Below are 24,573 nucleotides of genomic sequence, written 5' to 3'. Positions count from 1 at the left end.
ATCAAAGTAATAATAACGTAGAATATTTTATCATTCTCAGCCATGAAATTTAAAATGATACATTTCCATGGACTATAAGACCTACGTCCATGAATGTAATAGAGCAGTCAAGTATATCAGTAGAGACCGAAAATAAGACATTGCTCTTTCTTCCTGATTATTCGATATAGGCCAGTCTTTCTTTCTTTACCGCTGGCATCAGATGGTTTTCTTCGTAGATTGACAATGTAGTGTTCGTTGGTTATTGTAAAGATGTGCAGCATAGACTTATAAAGCTTTTTAAATATTAAATTTTGTAAGAAGAAAAATTTGACCATTAATGCATAGGCTGGCTCTCCTTGGCATTTTTAATCGGTGATGAGTGTTTTGAAAGGTGCTTACTATTTAGTGGATAAAATATTTTAATTTCGTTTACTGATTAAAACAATTCCGTGTTCCTAAACAAACGCACTGATAGCCTGAGATGCTTTTGAAGGCTGAACTACTCAGTATTAGAGCATCCCGAATTCTCTAAATGCACGGAGAGGCTGCCTACGGAGCTCAGTTGTTCTTGGACTTTTGAGCAGCGCTTACTAGTCAGAACAACCGTGACAATTCACTTATATCATTAAGATGTCAATGGTATTTATAAAGCAATTACTATCTAAAGCATTCATGGTTCACTAAAGGTATAGGCTGGCGATGACTGACGTTTTTTTTCTGCAATATCATTTAGAGAAGTTCTGCTCCTCTATATGCGATTTTTTTAAGTGTTATTGTGAATAGTTCAGTCAGTAGTATTCTAATCAATCGGTATTCAGAGAATGACTTGTCGTCCAAAATCAAGACTGGAAGCTCGTCATTTTAAAACAGGGGGTACATATTAGAGCAGCATTAGATGCTCAGCAGCACACACATGCCCTCTACATCTTTGTAAGATGCTTAAGATTAGTCGCCCACCAAATTTTTAAGCTTTGCTTGTACTTCACAGTAATTGTGTTCTCCAAACGCATTTATACTTTTCCTCTGATATTTTTATTAACGACGAGAAAATTATTTCTCTATGTTAGCGCCTGGAGGCCCAGTTCCGCCATATCAAGTGTGCAATATAAACTAGACAGTGGAATTGATGAGTGACACTGAGTTAATTAGGATATTTATCACAATTCTCAAATTTTTTCGTTGTTCAACTACTTTACATCACAGAAGTAGTCCCTCACTTTATCTGTCTATCTGTCTGTCTGTCTCATGTTATGGAGAAAGTGTGTTTCAGTCATATTAATTCTGAAAGTGCTTGTATCATCAAAGCAAACTGAAGAGCTTGAGAAAACAGTTTATTTAGAATTCCAGCAAAGAGTTCACTTCCAGCAATTAATGAAACCATTTTATACAATGATGACGCAGAGGAGCTTCAAAAGAGCTGATATCGGTGCGGAAGGTAACTAAATCACGAAAGGGTAAATGGGCCATCGATTATGAAAGGATACAGCGATCGATGCCCAGAATATGTCACTTGCAGGCAACGTTGATTGAATGCAACTAAGTTATATTAGGTTTAGGAAGGGAAAATGTTTCAAAGGGTGAGCAAAAAAGATAAATGATATTAATTTCTATATAATAAATCGGATGTCAACTAGAACGGCGGCAGGCCTAATTTACTCTTATATAAAAACCTTCTCTCTCTCTCTTTCAGTCTCTTGCTCTCACTCTCTTATAATACTGTGTGTGTGTATATATATATATATATATATATATATATATATATATATATATATATATATATATATATATATATATATATACACACACATTATATACATACATATATGTATATATATTTACATATATATATATATATATATATATATATATATATATATATATATATATATATATATATATATATATATATATACAAAAGAGGCAGACAGAGAGGATGAGAATCTGTTTACACTGAGGTTAAGATAGAAATGTTTGTCGTTTTAAATAATACCTGACCCACTAACTACAAATTAATGACATCTGACATTTATTTTTTGCGCTACTTCTTGAAACATGATTTCCTTGCCAAACCTAATGTGAGGATATAGCATAGTTGCATTCAAGCAACGTTGCCTGTAAATGACAGATTCTGAGCATCGATCGCTGTCTCCTTTTCATATCCAATGATCCATTTTCCCTTTCGCGATCTTGTTACATTGCGCGCCGATCAGCTCTTGATACAACCAATATTAGTTTTCTGTAAAAGATAACTATTGTGCCAGCTTTGTCTGTCCGTTCGCACTTTTCTGTCGGCTCTCAGATCTTAAAAACTACTGAGGCTAGAGGACTGCAAATTGCTATGTTGATTATCCACCCTCTAATAATCAAACATACCAGATTGTAGCCCACTAGCCTCAGTAGTTTTTATTTTATTTATTAGACATGATCGTGCGTCTGGCACCGCTACAGGTGCCAACAACACAGGCGACCTCCGGGCTGCGGCTGAAATTTTCATGGTCCACGGCTGAGAGTTTCATACCGCATTATACGCTGTACAGAAAACTCGACTGCGCCAAAGAAACTTCTGCGCATTTTTTACTTGTTTTAATTGAAACCTTTCTCGGAGCTTTAGGAGCAGATTCAGAGAGACTTGTGACTGGGAAACTGTCATTACACGACTTTGTCGTCAGAACAAGTTTAATTTGCACCAAGACTTTTTCATTCCTTTAGAGTCAGAGTTGATAGTTTTCTGGCAATCATAAAATTCTTGGTGATAAAAATCCATAAAAACTTTCCTTTAAAACTTGCTTTGAATCCTGAGTGAAGGAATATTCTTATGCCACATTTGACACACACATATCCTTTCGCTTCCTTGGACAAACATCTTGTAATTATGACTATCGGAGTACATACCACGATTTCCCATGTTATTAGTTTTCTAACCATGTTATCTTGGGTACATTAATCAAAGCATAATTTACGATTTTGACACACACAGATACAACCCTCGGTTATATGTACTACAGCCTCATGAAATATAAAGAGCAGCGGAAAAGAGACTGTCAAAACATGACTAAAAATGCATGTTAATTTCATTGAATTTCAAAAGGTTGTCGACAAGGTACAATTCAGGGAACTTTTGGAAATTTTAAATGGCAGAGTGGATGGAGAGATGCAGTGCTGACAGAATCATAGGAAACGAGCGATTAGTGCATTGATAGTAAGAGAGAACTGCAATGCTGGGTAGCAATGCGCAATGCTATTCCTCTTCATATGTGTAATTCAGAATATCTGTGGAAGTGATGATGGAAGGGTCATTGGACCATATGAGGAAAAGGAATCGAACTGGGATGAGGTTTAGGGTCATAAAGTGATATTCGATGTTTTGGAGTAATTGCCACTGGTGACGAAATGGGCTTCAGAATGGATCAGAGGAAGGATGTGAGGTGGAAGAACTTCACATCGCTGGGAAAATGACATCAGAGGAATATCTCCGGAGTGTTTTTTAAAGGAGTTTTTTCTTTTTCACCGAAACATTTGGTTAAATATTTTTTTCATTTTCATATTTTTTTTGGTCAAATCCAGTATATTCTCAGACGAATTCATTCAAAAGAAGCAGAAAAGTATTTATGTGAAGTTTAATTGGATTTTCATAAATTAAAAAGACGTCCTGTTTTTCCTAAAGAAATGAATTTCAGAGAAAAACCAAATTAAGTTTCCAACAGTTTTTTTTCTTACTTCAAAGATTTTTAACTTAAAATGCTATATTTTTCGTTGGTTTACTAAAGAGCACAACCGAGGTAGAGTTATATGAAGATTCAGTATAAGTATGAGATGATTTCCCATGTAAAATTCGTGATTATTCATTTTAATTTTCATGATTTCGGTAAATATAATGAAACTGTGCTAACGCGTAAGAAGAGAAGAAAGTTTGCAATAGCACACGAGTAAAAATACAATTATTTATCTATCACAAGAAATCACTGAAAAACAAGCATTTGAATACATAGGAGGGTCAGTAGGTTAACATCAGAAAATAACAGTTTGATGGACATAACGAATTTTTTTCACTCATTTCCTAGTTGAGACAAAAAATATATAAAAACATTTTTTTTAACACGTTTATTAAAATGTTATAAAAGTAAAATAATTTTTGAGGACACACTAGGATTTTCTAGTTAACTATGCTACAAAAATAAAAGGTGGGCTCCCAAACATGGAAGGAAAAAACAATTTGAGAAAAGAACATATTTTTTAAATTTTTTGTAGCATCTCCTTCCAAATTTGGCACCCACGCTTTTATTTTTGTACACATGATTAATTGTAGGAAAGTCCTGGTGTATCTCAAAAAAAATTTTTGTTTTACTTTTTAGTGCATTTTAATAAAAGCGTGTTTTAAACATTTTTATATATATTTTTATTTTATACTTTTTAGTTTCGACAGAAACTGTAATCGATCTATGATTGTAGCTAATGAAATTGAATGTGATATCCTACTGACAGACAAAGAAGGTTTGAAAAATCCGTAGGGTTATTAACTTATTCTACAGAGACAAAGAAGGTATGAAAAATCAGAAGATTTTCATACAAATCCTGAGATACTGGGAGAGGTCACTGCTGACTTACTGATCATGTAAGGTTGTATTGTCACCGGAATTGAGTAGCCATGCAAAATTTCAAGTCCATCGGACGAAGGGAACAGGTCGAAAACTGAATTACAAGATTTGACCCAAACAGACAGGCAGACAGACAAACAGACGCAGAAGTCACGTTAAATGAAAGCATGTAAAAACTCCCTGCACGATGGAGGAAAATACTGTCTACATGTCTGTGATTAATTTTTGGACCATAGTGCTTCAGAACATAATATATATATATATATATATATATATATATATATATATATATATATATATATATATATATATCTGCATGAAGATACCAAATTCGCCATTAGTTTGTTATTTGCAACTCTTTTCTTGAGAAAGATGTAAACAAACGAAGTGAAAGAATACTTTTTGTTAACTCGCTCTCTCTCTCTCTCTCTCTCTCTCTCAGGCTTATTTCACATTCGACATTTCAATCAACCATATGGCAGCAAGAGACATCACATACTTCAAAATGGAACAAAACATGAACAAACTGAAATGAAGGTAAACACTTTTCTATAGGAAAGGTGAAAATTTTCATTACAGTAATGTCCTAAGGGAAACAGAAGGAATTGAAGGAATAACAAAATGGCTTTAAACAATATGTGATTATGATAAGGCCAGAGAGCCCTAACATCTGACAAACAGGATCTATCTAATTTGGTGAAAAGGCGCTTATCTACTAATCGGCTTATTTCGTTATCGAGCGAAAACGACTTGTTCTAAACGGGTTCAGTTTGTAAATTCTCATTTTCGTTTAATATCCCCTCTTCATCAATTTTCTTTCTATATTCAAATTTTCTTAACCATGCTGATGCCCGCAATATGTTAAAAAAGTTATAACTTGATGGGCTCTAAATTAGTGTAGACACGCATATATATATATATATATATATATATATATATATATATATATATATATATATATATATATACATGTGTGTGTGTGTGTGTGTATACAGAGAGAGAGTATTTAACGACGGTACAGTCTTTTTTGATAATTATGATTCTAGGATGGTTAAGATGTTGTTGTCCTGCACTTACCTAAGATGGAAAAAATCCTGCTGTCAATATGTTTTATATAATTTTGAATGATTACGTATATTTGATTGTTCAGGATCAGATAACTCAAGCTACCTTTCCATGACTTATGCCCTTGTGGACCTATGTGACCTTCAATACGGGGTAACGAGGAGGAGGGTTGAAGGTCCGCATAGATCAGAACTCATTAGAGGTGAAGTGCCTGGCTTATGAAGACTCATGAAGACTAAAACTGATCTGTGACATTTCTTTCTTTGTTGATTTTTCCTTTTATACGATTTTCGTTTTAATCTTTAATCTTTTACTGTGATCAGCTAAACATTGGAGTGCAGTTCGATTCTGGATCTAATGTCGCCCTGATGAAGGCCTTAAATGAATGGCTGAAACAGATGCTGGCAGAAAAGAATAAAATGCAGCAACACAGTTTGGAGTTGTGGCCTTGATGGTCACAGGAAATTTAAAAGATTGGACAGGTTATCTTAAAAAAGTGAACATTATATGTGCATCAGTATTCAGTAAAGGTTGCTAGAGAAAGGCTTACCATAAAGTTATACATATATATATATATATATATATATATATATATATATATATATATATATATATATATATATATATATATATATAATAATGTAGATATATATAAATATAAATACACATATATATATACATATGTATAATTCTGAGACGTTAAGAAGGCATGATGAGATCTTCATACTGAAAATAACTTGTCAGTTTCCCAAGGCATCTAACTTGATTTTATTAAGATAAAGTTATTTCCCTATGCTATGATGTCTGAATCATATTTTGAAATGCCAAAGTTCGGTCGTTATGGTAACACATTGCAATTATAATCCATTATGAAGGAAGCTTAAAAGCCACTGATAAAATTCAGCAATAGCTTAATTACATAAACAAATTGATTTCTCGAATGAAAAATATTATAACGACTAAAGTTCCATATTCGAGTTAATAGTTTTTCAGTTAAGTAAAGATCAAACATCAACTGACCGTAAATAAGGAGAATAAAAAAAATGCGTCCCGAAAAATTTTATAACTGTATTCCTGTTCACATGAAAAAGTGAAGAGTTCTCATAAACTCAATTATAAAATGATAAAATCAATGCAGTCAGACGTATTAATTTTGCTCATAGACCTTGATACGGACGCTTTTTAACATTGCGCTGAGCAAAAAATTATTATTCTATAAAATCACTGAATTTCTCAGCACAAAATGACCAGGCTTAAATGAAAACCGAAATGTATAAAGCATATTATATCAAAAAATATTTCAGGGATGTAAATTTTAAAGTGAATATACGTCGGATTTGCAGATTTTGATGTTAATGCTCTTAGCTCCCCAAATTCTTTTATTCGCCAGTGACATGGCTCGGAAATGTGACAGATGAAGCGTAGCGTCCTGTCAACAAATACTGTAGTTCTCTCGCCATATACTCGTACACGTATACAGTACACTTATACGTAAAACATCTACACACGCAATAGCGCAATTAACAGACTTTTCTCTTTGGTGGGGCCAGCTTCAAAGGCTGTTATCCTTCTGTTTCTAAATAGGCATTTTGTCTAGTTGAAATTACTTTCCCCATACCTATTCAACACAAGTGCTGGCGCTCAACCCAAACAGTGCTAGACTGGTAGACCATGATGCTTCTATTATATATATATATATATATATATATATATATATATATATATATATATATATATATATACATATATATATGTGTGTGTGTGTGTGTGTGTGTGTTATTATAGAGCTGCAACAGCGTTATGGGAAAACCATTATTGATCACATATAGAACCGCTTGGCCGAAAAAGCAAAGAATTTGTTCGTTGAGAGTATATGGAAGAGCATTTAACAGTTAATCGATCAATGCTTATAACAGGTCTACATAGGAAGTCATAAAGACGAACTCCGGTGCCTGTGGAGAATCAATAAAACGCTTGCAAAGGCAGTAACCTTGATTCGGCGTTTTCAGAATCGGCTTGCCTTGAGCAGGATAATGGCAGTGAATAGTGAACAGTGCATAGTGATGGTAAACTATGATGTAGTTACGACGTCATGCTAACTATGGCATGGTTATGAAGTCATGAAGTCATATACTTCTATGAAAGGCGACAAGCAGAGAGAGGGCAAGAGAGAGTGGTGGAATGCCTGAGATTATCCTCGAGGTGTGTACGGAAGTGTTGTATAAGCTCTCTCTCTCTCTCTCTCTCTCTCTCTCTCTCTCTCTCTCTCTCTGACTGACGAGGCGGGACTTGAAAAAATTTGGAACTCTGTTCCAAATTGGGAGAAGGTTACACTTATCACATTGCGCTCAGTGATTGTCTTATAGAAGAAGACTTTATAAAACTTATCTTCAAGGCCAGTTTGATTTTACAGAGGCAGCATATACAAATTGTGCTGAACTGTAACAAGAAGAGAGATGATATATAAAGAAAACTAATTCAGACAGATTCACTTCTAAGAAAAATTGACTAGAGAAGAAAGAGTGTAGTTCCTATATGAAATATAAAACTCAACGGCCACACATTACCTTAGAATTACTCTGCCGGTACAACAACTATCGAAATTATTATTCCTTGAAGATCATCGTTGGTTTCAATCTACCTCAGATGGCCTAGCGTATGTTCTCATGGGTACCTAGAAAAGGAATTAGATACGATCTGTCAATATCTAACGCAATTGCACACCCACCACACATTGTCGCTGTCAGTGGATCGAATCCACCAGGTGACAAACCACTTATCTACTATAATTCCCTTTTGGCACTAATTCCGTGGTAGAGCGAATTGGGTGTTCAACGACATCCATGGCTTAATGTTTGTGAATGAATAAAATGTCACGGTGATGTGACAGAAACTCATTTATATGTATGTATGTATGTATATATATGTATATAAGGCACATACAGATGTGTTATATACTGTATATATACATACATATACATATATATTTACATAGTGTGCGTGTGTGTATAACTACAATACCCTCTTAACTTTCCGAATTCTTCACACTTCGCTACGAAGTCTAAGATCCAAATGCAAGAATATGAAGAATATGCTTTCATGTTGACCTTAGGCTTTGTGATGATAAGCGCATCCAAAGAGTGTGAAGAATTCCAGAAGTTAAGAGGGTGTCTTGGTAATTACAATTACACACACACACACACACACACACACACACACACACACACATTATATATATATATATATATATATATATATATATATATATATATATATATGATCTTAACTATATGATGCACTGGTCACCTTTCTTACTAGATGTGTCTGTATTTGTTATATTCTTTTGCTTAGTTGTTTCTACTAAGTACTGTTAAGGTATCAGGTGTCTTCCGCAATTTACATTGAAATCTACCCTTTTTATTAAAAGAAAGAATCATTGGATATCACCAATTAAGCAATATTACATTGTATTTACAATACCTAGATTAAAATTTGAGTTGTGCCTATCAAAGAGCATCTTTTAAAAACTTACCTTCGTGTTTATAGACTTACCGGTATTAAATGTAAAGTTATGCGCGAGTGAGAAAACAAAGCGAGAGAGAGAGAGAGAGAGAGAGAGAGAGAGATAGGAATTCTGAAAAACCACGTAAACGAAAAATGCAAATATCCCTGAAGCAATATCACACCATGAATCTGGCGCCGCTAAGCCGCCGGCATCCTGGTAATGGAATCTCTCCTTTGACCCAGCAGTGAGGATTTCACGCTCCCAGTTTACCTCTATAGAAAAAAAGGGTTAGAATAAAACTGCAGAATTGACAATGATATTTTCTTTTAGCGTGAATCCTATCCTTATTCTCTCTCTCTCTTTCTCTCAAACACGCGCTCTGTAAGTCTTTGATACCAGTTTCAAATATTTCAGAGCTTATTATATTACAGACGAAATGTGGTTTTTATAAAAAAAAAAAAAAAAACGAAGACTACGTGATCAGAAGCAGCACAAAAATCGAGATTATGGACGGTATATAATTTGGCACCTAGCTGAAATTAATGAATGGCATTATTGATCTGACTGAACGATCCATGAGAAACAGAAAGGGTTGTCTCTGGAGCCGCAATATTTTTTGAGTGCCACAAATCTAGATCTTGTTTGTTTTTCTGTTAGTTAAGATAGATAATTGGAATATAGAAAGTACGTATAATTTCTTGTCGGTGCCCATGACATTAAACCATTTTTACTGGACCTTAAAATTAAATTTTAAGTACTTTTAGGAATATTAGAAGCTACAGAAGAGCAGATGTCTGCAGTGATGCTAACTTTTCCTATTCACATTTAACTGACATTAAAAGCATTCAGCAAAAAGTACCTTGGTTTGATGTAGTAAAGCTTCTTGAAGATAGCCATCACGAGTCTTTTCAGTTTTATGTTGAAATACATTTGCAGCTCTAGCAACCACATCTGAAGACAAGCTGATGAGTAATGAGGACTGTTTTGACATAAAGAATGCATATCAGTATGCTGAAAAGGAAATGGTGGAATATGGGGTAAGAAGAGGAAAACCTTGGATAACGGATGATACCGGGGATACAATGAAGAATAAACAAGAGGAAAAGGTTCATGTTAACAAATGTCAGGGAGGAGATGAAGACTGCAGAATAGAATGTGCAAATCATTAAATTTTAGGTAGTGAAGATGAATAAGCCAAGTAATCACCCAGTGGTACAATTGTTAGGGTAGTCAACGAAATTACCAATGACAAGTGATATCCCTGAGGGGACAAAAAAAAGAGGAAAATACCTGTCAAAAAGAGGGATGGGTTCATAATAACATCAACAGAAGCCTTTGCTTGTTATCATACAACACTTAGACACAATCCACATCCCAGTATTTTGGAAGGTCTTGAGTCACTATAGTATTCTGTAAAACACAGAGTTGATTGAAACTATCCATGAACAAAGTAAATGGAAAGATAATGTTGATGGCGTTTTTTCATGTGGATTTCTGGTAAACAGTGGGGTGCTACAAAGAATGGTATTTCACTTTTGTTGTCTGCTTTTCTCATTGATATTATAATACGAAAAGTGGTCAGGAATGGAAGTGATGGATTAGACTGGATACTTGACAGACCTAGAATATGCGCACTAATCTTTTTTAATCAGCAAAACACCACAAGATTTTCACAGCTTGTTACATAAAACGCATCATATAACTAGAAGTGAGACTCAATAAATCAAAGAAAAACAGAATTGATGAGGGCAGATTATGCAGATAGATGAACTAATATTAGATGGAGGAAGGATTAGTGGGGCTGAATATTTAGAAACAATGATATCTAATTGAATCTTTCAAATATTTAGAAACAATTATATCAAGAGGAAGTTTTCGTCTGTTGGCGAGGAAAATTTTGAATATGTAACTCACCAATTATCAGTGAAATGTCATCTTTAATAGATGTTGCATGATAATTGCACCACAATGAACCATCAAATATAAATACTCTTAGTTAAATGTGTCACTTTGACCAGCCTATTCAACATAACAAATGCTTATTCAGTACTTCATATTATTTCCCTCAGTCTGTTCTTGACATTCAGCTATGGAAGGTCCAATCAACTGACACTTCATAAGGGATTTAATAAAATGTTTATGAAATGCGTAAAAGAATTCTGGAAGTGAGCAATGTGACATGGTTTTTTATATGCAAATGGATTTTAATGCTCTTCAAAATGAGTTTTCAGAGATGTACAATATTTTCCTTAGACGAAGATGCAAAAGTTGCAAGCAAAATGTATCTTATGGGAGATGGTCTAGTATGATATTTCCTGATAGTGATCTAAATCATCAGGTTAGAGGAAATTTATTTTAGTGATTAGTAACCTAGAATGTTACATACAAAAGTGGTTCGGAGCCCAGTAATATGGCTCACCATTATTTTCCCATCAACTGTAGAAGAGCATTGGTTAGAATGGTAGCAAACATCCGCCTCAAAAAAAAAGATTCCAGTAATGGCTCTGTGCTTTCTTGGACGATAAGAACTTCAGTTTTGAGCAGTGCAAAAAAACAAAAAATAGCACGGCAGCTTTCGATGACCCAGTTAGGTTTAAGGAAACAAATTTTTGAAATATTCTGATGACTGGCTATATACTGTTCTCAACTTACTCATGTGCATCAGGAAATGCCTTTCAAGCAAGAGCATAGCTTTAAAGAAAAGTCAAATCTGCAGTGGCAAAAAAGCCACCACTACAAAATTGGACCAGAAGTCCCTAAAAACTCTGCTTTAGACCAGCCTATAGGGATTTTACTCTGTTAGACATTTCCAAGAAACAGCCAAGATGCTGTATCTCTGGAAATGGAATATAAGGATTTCACAGCAATAAATAAGCAATTCATGGTGGGACATCTTACAAGACTTTATACACACACACATATATTATATATGTGTATATATATATATATATATATATATATATATATATATATATATATATATATATATATATATATATAAAGATAGAGATGCAAAAGTCTTGTAAAATCCCACCATGAATTGCTTATTTGTTGTTGTGAAATCTTTATATACCATTTCAGATATACAGCATCTTGGCTGTTTCTTGGAAAGGCAGGCACAGTAAAATCCTGATTCCTGCAGAGTTTCAGACTTCTGATCCAATGTTGTGATGTTTTTTTTTTTTGCCTCTGCAGATTTGACTTTCTTCTTTAAAGCTATGCTCTTGCTTGAAAGGCATTTCTGATGCACATGAGTGTTGGAGAACAGTATGTCGCCAATCATCAGAATATTTCAAAAATTTGTTTTGAACCTAACTGGGCCATCGAAATCTGCCTTTGCTATTTTTTTTTTTTTTTTTTTGCTAATATTCAATACTGAAGTTCTTATCATCTACATGTCACAGAAACACTGAATCGTTTTTTTTTTTTTTGAGTTACCCATGCTGTTCTACAAATGATGGGAACTGTCAGTTTTGTCAGGATTTTCCAGCCTAATATATTTATTAGTGATGAAGACTCTGAGAGATTGAAGGAGCGCTGTATGCCTCTGCAATAGCCATAGTGTTCTCTTCTCCAAATTCTTCACTTTTTGGATATGGCTTGTCACTGTAAAAACTTAATGCAAATGCGCAAAATATGATGTAACTTGATTCGAACCGCACAGAGGTCGCATTGTTGATCTGTCTACGAGTTCCCAACGACGCTGTTACTCTGGATGCGGGTTCGAATCCTGCTACTAGACATCAGAATTACTTCGTGTTTCTTGCATTTGAATCTAAGGCTTTGCAGTGACAAGCTTATCCAAAATTTGTAAGAATTCGAGAAGAGGCATGTGCCTGCAATTACACACATACACACACACACACACACACACACACACACACACACATATATATATATATATATATATATGCATATATGTGTGTGTGTGTGTGAGTAGGCTTACTGAACGTACATCTGTTCAGAACATAAGCTGGAGATAATTAAACAACATTTTCGAGAGTTTGATTAAAATTTTCAAATTATTGTATTGCTTGTGCACTGCACTGTGATTCAAGGATTTTCTCCGATTCCATCATTAAGTCTGTTGGAACAATGGAGTCCCTTGAAGGTTCGTGTGCCCTCTTATGCAGAGTGAAACGAAAAGGAAAATAAGGAAATAAATGAAAATGTGTGGCAGGAAAATATGAGTGCTAATTAACTCTTTGGGGAGCAAGAGTTTTATGGAAAATAACTGGCTATTTTTGGGACCAGTGAGAAGAGAGAGATAAATGACCACATGGCTCCTAGAAAAATGAAAATCAAGATACACTGACTGAAAATAATTTTATTGCGACATGCTACATTTTTGTGGCATGACGAATGCAAAGAATTGAAAACCGAAGGAATCGATCTATTGAAAACTGTTATGATCAGTCAAAATCCAAGAATGGTTTTGCGAGGTACTTTTGGTTTTGAATGAAATGTATAAATTATTAAATGTAGATCCAAAGTATCACCTGATTACATTTGAGAATACACGGTTAAGCATTTTTTATGATTCTTCGTGGATATCTAGATTATATGAATCTGCTCTATCAAACAAAATGCGCCTTTGGACCAAAAGACACATTTCTGCTTTATAAAAGTAAAGTTGAATGAGGGGAGGCTGGAAAACTATAAACGCAATGAATTGCCATATATATATATATATATATATATATTATATATATATATATATATATATATATATATATATATATATATATATATATATATATATATATATATATGCCATGAAACATTCTAAAGGTTTATACCTTCAAAAACATTATATCTAAACGTATATGAAATTCTGTAAAACATTATTGACGGTATTTTTACAAAGCTTGGGGAAGGCATTCGTCAGATGACCCCCTCAAGATAAATGACTTTTGCAAGTAACTGGTCAAAGTCCAAAGGTAACATGTGAAGGTCACCTGCTTTTGCAGGTTATGTTCTATAAATAGCCGGAGGGGTAATTTTCATATTGATGAATAATAATAGTTTTATCCTAACTGTTAAGTTTTTTTTAGATTTCTACAGTGCTCTTATGATTATCATTATTATTATCAAAATTATTATTTTACTGTTATTACCCAGATTTTTCCTTTACAATCTATCATTCTAAGGATACATGTTCGAGCAGATATAAAAGGGAACGCAAGCCGCTTGGCAGGCCTTCCACTGGAGCAAAAATATATAAACAGATAAATATATAAAATAACTTAAAAATTCTTCTCCGTTTGGAAAAAGTTTACTTTTGTTATTGTATAATTTAGTGTGTTCTGGCAAGACATCAAAAGTACCTCATATTTATCTTCGTATGATGTTCATCATCGCCAGGAAGGGGCCCATGGAACAAAAAGTAAATCTGACAACAATAAGAATATCTTTTGAAAGTTTACTGGCAGTGAAATAGCGAGCATGCTGAAAAAAAAAATAAAAAATGCGCCGAAGTTTCTTCGGCGCAATCGAGTTTTCTGTACAACCGCTACAGCGTATAATCAAGGCCACCGAAAATAGAATATATCTTTCGGTGGTCTCGGCATTATGCCGTATGAGCGGCGCCCATGAAACTTTAACTGTCGGCTCAGTGGTGGCCTATCCTATACCGTGCCAGAAGCTAATGATTAGTGGCTGAACTTTAACATTAAATAAACAAAACTACTGAGGCTAAAGGACTGCAATTTGGTATGTTTGATGATTGGAGAATGGATGATCAATATACAATTTGCCGCCCTCCCTCGGTAGTTTTTAAGATCTGAGGGCGGCGACAGAAAAAAGTGCGGACGGACAAGCAGGGGTACAATAGTTTCCTTTTACAGAAAACTAAAAATGGAAGCATATAGATCATTACAGTGGGACCAAGTCATTAAAAAAATAATTTCTTTTTAATAAATAGTTTCCTTAATGAAAAGGATTTAGATGCGATCATAAATATATACGGTATTAATTATTATTATTATTATTATTATTATTATTATTATTATTATTATTATTATTACCCAAAAGATGAACCTATTCATATGGACCAAGCCCACAGGGGCCACTGACTTGAAATTCAAGCTTCCAAAGAATATGGTGTCCATTAGAAAAAAGTAAGAGTAGGTAAAGGGGAAGAGAGATCCAGTTTATTACAAAAATAAATTAATAAATAAGTAAAAATGTCAGGAAATTATTAAAATGCAAGGAGAATGTATTAGGGGTAGTAATGCATTGCATCTTTGCTTGAACATTTGAAGTTCCAATTGCATGACATCTTCAAGGAGACTGTTCCACAGTCCAATGGTGTGAGGAATAAAGGACCTCTGGAACATTTACTGCGCCTTTACTGCATATTGGTGCTGCTTTTCAGCAAATCTGGTTGCTCTGGGCAGGAGAAGGGGATCAGGGATCAACTGCTACTATTAGGAAACAGAAACCTACCACCACGAACCACCCCACCTAAAAGAGACAAATCTCTGGCAGACGCAGACATCCAAATCGGAGAACAGTATTCTAGTAAAGGAAGGACAAATGACCTAAAACAGGTTGCACTGATTATATCACTGTTATAAATATATGAGGCCTTACGTACAGCAATTGTTGACACTTTCATTAGATGTTTCCCAAAAATAAGATGCGAGTCCAAAGTTACACTTGGAATAGTTAAAGCTTCAGGCTCATTTAGCAGAGTCCCTTCCACCTGAAGGGGAGGATGGGGTTGGAAAATCTGTACGAGATCCGCTAATCAGCAATGCTTTCGTTTTACTAGAATTCAATTTCACTACCCATCAACTACACCTTTCATTAATCAGCTGCATGTCACGAATGAGGCTAAGGGCGGCTTCATTACTCATAAGTGGAGGCTCTACTACACTCACAAGTGTTGCAACATCTGCATGCTGAACAGTCTTGTTTTCCAGGACAACAACCATATCACTTGTACACCCTAAAATCTATAAATTCCGTAAGTAGTACTATACCACACGTTGGAATTTTGACTTGCCATGTTGATGATTTTGTAACTTTGTTGGATGTGTATTTGTATAGGTGAAGAAACAGTGTCACCATTTCAATTATTTTTAAATTTGTAAAATATCCAGAAACCAATTCCCAAACCAACTGTCGTCCCTTAATCACAAAGGCTTTTAACAAAATTAATTGCATCGTCACTTCATCAACTAGTTTATTATCATCTAGGTATTTTTTTTTTTTTGTAACAAAAGTCTGATGTTTAGATTTTTCTTGTACACACTTTTCCTTTTTCTCATGCCAGTATCTCTCGTGGACCTGTTCTTGCTTGTTTGACAATAATAATAATAATAAATAATAATAATAATAATAATAATAATAATAATAATATAGTTTGCTGGGACTTACATTGTGAGCGAAACAACAGCTCTATTTTGGACATAAATTGGCAGAGATAATTCAGGTTTCAGTCACTTTACCGTTTCTTACTGACTGTTTTTTTCTGTAAAACGAAGTAGCTTTGTCATTCTGATTTGAAAGGACAGATTCTGCTATTGTTCTACTCTATTTACATAATGATAATTATTACATTATTACACTGGCAGCGTGCGGATAAAAACAAACAGCTGTTAAATTTGTCGAAAATTGTCATCGTTTGACTCCTAAAGAGTTCCGCCTTACTTAAGTTGCTATGGAAATAATGACCTTTCACCATTTTCCAAACCCGACGATTCTAACCAGTGAACAATTGAGGAAATAACTGTGTTTAACCGATAAATCTTTAATGGTGCAGTGAGATTTGGAAAACATTTTCCTAACGGAAACTTTTTCTTTTTAACTAATCATCTTTACTGGAAATTTACTTGCACGCTCTGAGATGTGGTGGGCACTTCCTTTGTAAGAAATATTTTACTTTCGTCACTGTACCTTAGTGCAGGAAAGAAAGTTGTCAGATTTGCTCATCTCTCACAATCATTCTGATTGAAAGTTCTTGAACCTCACTTTTTGGACAGTAACTGATTAATAAGCACACCACTTCTCAGATGATACAAAGAAAACAGGAACACACACAGAGTTAAAGCGTTGGTGGAATTAGTCATGCATTCCATTAGTGGTCTCGGAAAAGTTTGCTCAGGTGCCGTAACGGTGGAGTTGCGTTAAAGGCCGAGAAAGGCCAGGATGAGTTCAAGATAGTCGACTCACTGCTGAACAGTGTTCCGTGTAATAACATAATTTATGCAATCAGTTAATAATGCAAAAGTTGATGACTTTGTTTGGTTCGAAAACACACAGAAGAAGGTTAAGGGAAGAAGCTCATGTTTTCAGTTGGTGCAACTGAGTACTTTTCAACACAAATTCTTAAGGTACAATTGTGACTTTCGCATGTTCTATTTTTGCTACAGAATGCCGAAGGCTCAGGATTGCTGACATCATTATCTTTATCTTCGCGAACGTATGGTTATTTTAACAAAGGAATTTCATTATTTAATTGTAAAGTTAAAATTGAAAGCTGACCCTCACTGAACATATATTCCCTGAGCAATTTCTACCCTGATGGTCTCAAACAGTATAAAACTAAAGTGTTCAACTTACCTCATGTCTAGACGTTTAGGACAAGCCAGTAGCTACTCTGTAGCGCCCCTGGGAATGGCATTCTGCCCTTGGTGGTAATTCGTTTCATATTCTTGGCCTGTGATGAATAAATGTTTTTATTGTTGACTTATATGCTTGGTGAATAAAATCATAATTATTGAATACAATGACTAGTATCAAAATTACATCCGAGTTTGTCTATGGAGAAACAGCATACTCTTATATATCTGAGATGGCACCGTGACCTCATTCTCTGAAGCCTAAAAACTGAATCCTTCCATTAGTTGAGGTGTCCCATAAACTGTCAAGAGATGGGGTGGGTAAAATGGGTGGAAATATGATTAATCAGTCGATAATGAAGTCCAGGAAAGGATATAAATTCTTAGCTATATGTTGTTCTTGGGCAGTTTCTGTTGACTTTTCCTTCATCATTAGGCCTTTCACATCCAAAGTTACTTTTGACACTTCTCTGAAAGAAAGATTAATATTGTTAAAACAAAAAGAGTCACCTGCAAAAGAAGTCTTCTGTTATGTTTCATATTCTGTCGATAAGAACAGCACATGTGCATTAATAACAAATTGGCGCGTATGCCCTGTTCAGGTGTCAGTGTTTTTAACTCTTCATTCCACATGAAGATGTCGACTGAGCTGTAACGAGTGGCGAAATTCAGCTCGTTAGACGAGCTTAGCTCTGCAATACAAAAAATTCAAAGCTGCAGCTTTTGTGATGCTGTACAGGAGAAGCCCAGGTTTCTGGTGTGAAATACTGCCAGTGAGGATCCTCACTGAAATTACTTGAACAGGCCAACGAAGATCTTGTTAATAGGGAGGTTTATTTTACCCGTCAACACAGTGGCAAGAATCTAAAATCTAGAGGCACTGAAATTCGAGCTAAACAAAGCAAGTCATTATCCAATCTACTTTCATTTGAATTCAACATATTTTATACATTTTATGTTAAATTATACATTCTATGTTAAAATTGCTTCAAGCAAGAATAGTATTTGCTGGCGACAGGATGTAGTCCTCGTGGCAGCTGGCGAAACTATATCTCATATAGAATTATTGGTGGTGCCAGCCAAACAAAACTCACTTAACCAAAGGCTATGGGATTAATATATTTAGAGATAACAGTAAATAATCAAAATAATTATCAGATTACATATTTAGGCACTGAAGTCTTTTAGGCACTGTATATGGGTACAGAATTTATGGCTATATTAACACATTCGTCCCTGGTAAGATATCAATCATGAGATGTTAAGGAATTTACAACCAGTTGTTCAAGTGGTTAGTTACTATTTGCAGTATACCAGCTGACTGATGAAATATCAAGAATTCACGTATGAAACCATGTTTGGTACCGCCGAAGTATGATTGTGGGTGAACCTTATCAACAAGAGCTAGTTAAGCGTACAGGACACCGTTGACAATATCGATAAAATTTTATTTTGAAAGTGCCAGTCCTAATTAGCGGCGCTAGCATGAATTTTAGATGGACGGCAAATTAAAAAGTATCTCTGGCACCCTGTGTTCTGGACACCGCGTGTAGGCGCTTCATTTCACTAGAGATTTAAAATGTGGATGATGCCTGTCTTTTAGTTCCTATACCAGTACACTACAATTAGGGCTCAACCTCAGGATTTAGGCTGACAAGCTGAGACTTTGAGGATAAATAGAGGTGATGTGTTATATTTGTCCATAATGACCAAAAAAAAAAAAACCTGTCATGGGTTTTCGAATTATGGCCATAAAATCGCAGCCATTATGGATTTTATCATTTTTCTCACATAATGCTTCTAAAGGGCTTTTGGTTTTCTGTAAAAGAAAACTATTGAGATGGATATTTGTCTGTCCATCCACACTCGCCCTCAGATCTTAAAAACTATTGAGGTTAGAGGGCTGCAAATTGGTATGTTGATCATACACACTCCAATCATCAAACATACCAAATTGCAGCCCTCTACCCTTAGTGGTTTTATTTTATTTAAGGTTAAAGTTAGCAACGATCGTGCGTTTGGCACCGCTATAGGTGCCAACAACACAGGCGACGGCTGAGTTTCATGGGCCACGGCTGAGAGTTTCATACAGCATTGCACGCTGTACAAAAAAAACTCGATTGCTCCGAAGAAACTTCGGCGCATTTTTTACTTGTTTTTATTGAACTTCGTTTACAAAACACGACCAGAAAAAAATAGGCGGCATTCAGGAAACTGAAAGAAATAATTTTTACAAAAAAAAAAAAAAAGATAAGAAGAGGCTGCCAGCTTCCATTAAGAAATGAGAGAGAGAGAGAGAGAGAGAGAGAGAGAGAGAGAGAGAGAGAGAGAGAGAGAGAGAGAGAGAGAGAGGGTAACGATGATGATGAATGCCCTAAGAGCGCTTGAAGTACTCTAGATCACAAAACCCAGCAGTAATTTCCTTGACTCTGTAGGAAGAACCCTTCATTGAGCAAAGACTCGAGGAATCTGGAATATTTTCCTTTCCAGAAAGAAAGGAACTGAGAAGGGTGACAGTAACATACTCATACATAACTCCCAGAGTGAAATTCATTGCGCACCGGCGCGAACTCGCCAAGACAGAGTCACACACACACACGCACGCACACACGCACACACACACCAAAGGAACTGACGAGAACACATTTGACAGCTGACGGAAAATAATGTCCATCTTTCGTTTCGGACGATAACAGGTCGAGATAAAAAATGTCACACTGAATATTCATGTTCCTCGGTCTAGAGAATAATGTCAAATTGTCTCCCTCTTCCTTTTTACCTTCTCCTTTCCTTTCCTTTTCCACTCCTCTCCTCCTTCGCTCTCTTCACCCAGTGCTGACCTTTTTCGTGAGAATCCAGGAGGCATCAGCAATTCAACCTCCATCTGTCCTCCTCCCATCCCCTTTCTTTTCCTCCTCCTCCTCCTCCTCCTCCTTCTCGCCAGCAGAAGCAGGACCGACGGAGGCTGTGCTGTTTTGCTTGAGCAGTAGCCCTTTAATACGTCCTCATAAATATCTGCTGGCTTGGAGGTTCTTCTGCTTCCTTTCCTGAAGCCCCCACTTGAAGTCACGAACAAACGAATGACGCCGTGAGACTCGTCTTTTCTTGGACTTTTCTATCTTCTGTAATTACACACTTTATTGAGCTCTCGCGCAAATAATGGCCCAATTTCCTCGGCCTTCTATCTTAGTCTCCCACCGAGTCATATTAACTGAAGGAAAAAAAGCCTACGTTGGATCATTCATCTCGTGCATATTAATTTGTATATTTGCTGTACAAGTGCTTTAATGCTTCTGATTGTCTCATGGATAAACAGTAAACGTGGCTGAATGTATCAGCCAGGTTTATAAAAACATTCAAATACTCTCTCTCTCTCACGCACACACACACACATCTATTGATCATTTTGCCCTGCTCTTCAGTATGCAAATGACCCAATTCACTCTTGTATTTTTTTTACTTTTAGGGAGACTAAAGGATAAACTCTTTTTCTCCAGGATATTGCATTTGCCCCACCCGGTGACAAATAAAATTTAGGCGTACTTTGTGGTATAAAAAAAAATATAAGCCCAGTCTTTACCTGACATATTTTTCATTGGTCACTTGCACGTGTTAATGAGTCAAAAAAGGAAACGATTAATTTTTAAAAATCGTTTCTCATTAAAATTTCTTACTTCACCATCATCATTATATTGCTACACTAAAATATTATAACTTTTTTCTCATGTTGCATATATATATATATGCGTATATATACATTATATGTGCGTGTGTATGACACAAGACTCTTCACCATATGAAATATGAAGAAACTAAATATAATTTCCAGTTATATTTTCATTATAAAAAAAGTAAAAAACTTCGTAAATATATAATGAATCTACCATTTCCATTCTTCAAAGCCAGTGCTCAAAGTAGCTCATTAAAACTGAAAAATGCACGTGTGAATCATAGCATGCAACACCACTACATTTGAAGAATTTTCATTTGCATAGAATGCCTGCTACTCATTTGAATAATTAATTTGATGGCAGTCGTAGTACCGAGATAAGGAAGTGCTCGAGATGAATGCATGAATTTCATCTGCATGAATTTCTGTTTAAATGTTTTTTATGCAAGTATGCTGTGATATAAACCTTTTTATTGTAAGAAAAGCAACATTTTGAGCGCATTGTTAATCCAGGTAACTACTGGACAAGAAAAGGCGTGAGAGAAAAGGCGATTGAACGGGGGCATGTAGAATAATTACTGGCTTTTAATCATTTGAAAACGACTCTGTCAAGTGATGCAATGTTGATGCATCCTCATTTTGACTGGACCTTTTTAGTAATTACGAATGCCAGCAATTTTGCCAATGGGTGTGTTATATCGCAATTTGATGATGAAACGGGAGAAAGGCCTGTTTATTATGCACTTCAAGCACTAATACGGGCTGAAAAGAATTACAGTACTTCTGATTGATAAGCTGTTGCAATACTGTAGGTTTTGGAAAGGTACTGATACTTCCTCTCAAGGCAAAATATCCAGTTGTTGACAGGTTATCGCCCTCTGCGTGAGCTGTCTGAAAAGAGGGACTTAACTGCATGACAAAATTGTTGGAAAGAGAGGTTGCTAGAGTTTAAAATTGTTGGGTTTAAGTAAATAGATGCCCCATCCAGAATTCCGACGGCAGTTGTCATGACATGGGATCAGAAACAAGGGGAAGATGTCACTTTAGGTCAGAATGGTCAGGTTATCCCGAGTCGCGAGAAAAGAAGAGATGGGGCAAACATGGCTCTTGTCTGGTGAATTTGAGAATCAGATATGTGAGATGGATGGATGACTCCTGCCCAACTAGCCTTAGAAATCAGGGGAAAATCAGCTGACAGATGGGACAGAAAAGGGGAAATCAGGGCGAGGTGCCCAATAGATGAGGGAGTGATAGATTTGTGCAGGTGGAAAATTGAAGGATTGTGGGAAGGACAGAAACAGGGAAGGCCTTAAATGTCACGTTTAAGGAATTTGCTAGAGGAAGGGATACTATACTGTTTTTAAGAAAAGAGGCCAGGTGAACACTGTTCCCGTGTAGTACTACTTTCCTCTCTGGTGGATACCCACGGCAGTGTTGCAGATAAGCCTGTATTTATATGTATGTGTATATGTATGTATATATATACATATATATACTTATACAGTATATATATATATATATATGTGTGTGTATATGTATGTATCTACAGTATGTGTGTGTATATATATATATATATATATATATATATATATATATATATATATATATATATATATATATATATATATCATATCAGGGTGTAAGTGGATTACATACGAACAAATAAACAAGCATACCCAAGATACACACATGCAAACACATGCATATATATATACAAACACACACACACACATATATATATATATGTGTATATAAATACACACACATGTATATATGTTTATGTGTTCGTGTATGCATATATGCGAGGGTATGAGTACATTACGTACGGACAAATGCATAGCTATGGAAGGTCGAAATTACAAATTTAAAAATATTCCCTACCTGGAGGAAAATTTCCAGGTTTAAGCAGCATTCAAAGACAATAAAAGTGAAACAAAAATCACATTTAAATGATTCCTGAAACTTTCAAAGGATGTGTTTATTATATCCCAAGCAATTTAAGTGACAAGCTTTATGTTGGTCAAACTCTTCTATTCCTGGAAAAGAGAACTGAACACACAAAAAATGTACGAGAAAACGGTGCATATTTGGACCATGGTGGAGATAATAATCATGAATATGAGCGGAAAAGACAGAAATTAAATGGCTTTCCTAGGAGCACTTTGGAAAGAAATATAGTCAAGTCCAGCTCAATAAGAGAAAACTTTAATATGGCTGTAGATATAAGACAAGGTACGCATAAAAATTGCTAATTTATTTCAAAAGAAATGTGAAAGCTGAATAGACTTTAAGGACCGTACCTCTGTCTCGTTTATACAGTAGATTTACAACTTTCCAATAATCCAAATCAGTTTTCTTTATGAGATAACAATATTTATTGGCAACATACCCTCTGCCAACAAAACTCCTCTTAACTGCTTTGAAGATCATATGTATCGAGCTCTTTCCTCTTACAACATACACAGAGATTGTTATTACAGTAGGGAGACATTGCACACACACACATATATATATATGTGTGTGTGTGTGTGTCTATCTTTATCACTAGAATTACAACGATGTGTTGCCATGAGGAAAAGGAAACCAAGGAGTGAAAAATTTTCCTCTACACAGTAAAGGCGAAAGATCTCTCAGTCCAAGGTTTCCTTTTACTATATATACTCAGTCTATACATACATACATATATATAATATATATATATATATATATATATATAAACACACACATATATATATATATATATATAGTATATATATATATATATATATATATATATATATATATATATATATACATATACACACACACATACTCACTCCCTCACTCCGTTGGCTGTCGGGCCTCTTGATGACCCATGGCCGCTTGCACCAGACCTCTCCACTTTCCCCTGTTGAGTGCTGCATCTCTCCAGTCATTCTAAGGATCCTCCACTCCCAATTCTCTTAGATCTCTTAACACATTATCTTTCCATCTCCTCTTCGATCTCCCCACTGGTCTTCCCCCTTCTATTGATCCTACCATAACCACTGTAGGCATTCTGTCCTCTTCCATTCCAGCCACATGTTCTGCCCAACGTATCCTCTGCGATCTGTTACAGCCACTTATTAGAGGTTGTCTGGCCAAGTCTCTTATTTCATCGTTGGGTCTTCTTCTCCAAACACCTTCATTTATATCGTAAATGAGACCTGT

General features: G+C 35.4%; 2 protein-coding genes across 3 annotated transcripts in view; one reads left to right on the top strand and one right to left on the bottom strand.

Annotated features, from left to right (window-relative positions):
- Gycalpha99B (guanylate cyclase 1 soluble subunit alpha 2) overlaps window positions 1-24,573 on the bottom strand; it is a 1,063,824-nt gene that overhangs the window by 793,170 nt on the left and 246,081 nt on the right. The window contains exon 6 of the mRNA XM_067098553.1: window positions 17,716-17,812. The gene's annotated coding sequence lies outside the window, so the exon portion shown is untranslated. The remainder of the gene's footprint in view (window positions 1-17,715; window positions 17,813-24,573) is intronic.
- The window catches only part of Gycbeta100B (guanylate cyclase soluble subunit beta-1-like), a 527,150-nt gene that overhangs the window by 335,174 nt on the left and 167,403 nt on the right, over window positions 1-24,573 (top strand). The gene's annotated exons all lie outside the window — the stretch shown is intronic.

The sequence above is a fragment of the Macrobrachium rosenbergii genome, chromosome 55 (assembly GCF_040412425.1).
Source record: "Macrobrachium rosenbergii isolate ZJJX-2024 chromosome 55, ASM4041242v1, whole genome shotgun sequence".
Lineage (NCBI taxonomy): Eukaryota > Metazoa > Arthropoda > Malacostraca > Decapoda > Palaemonidae > Macrobrachium > Macrobrachium rosenbergii.
Note: the sequence above shows the minus strand (reverse complement) of the source record. Positions and strands in the feature narration are given on the sequence as shown.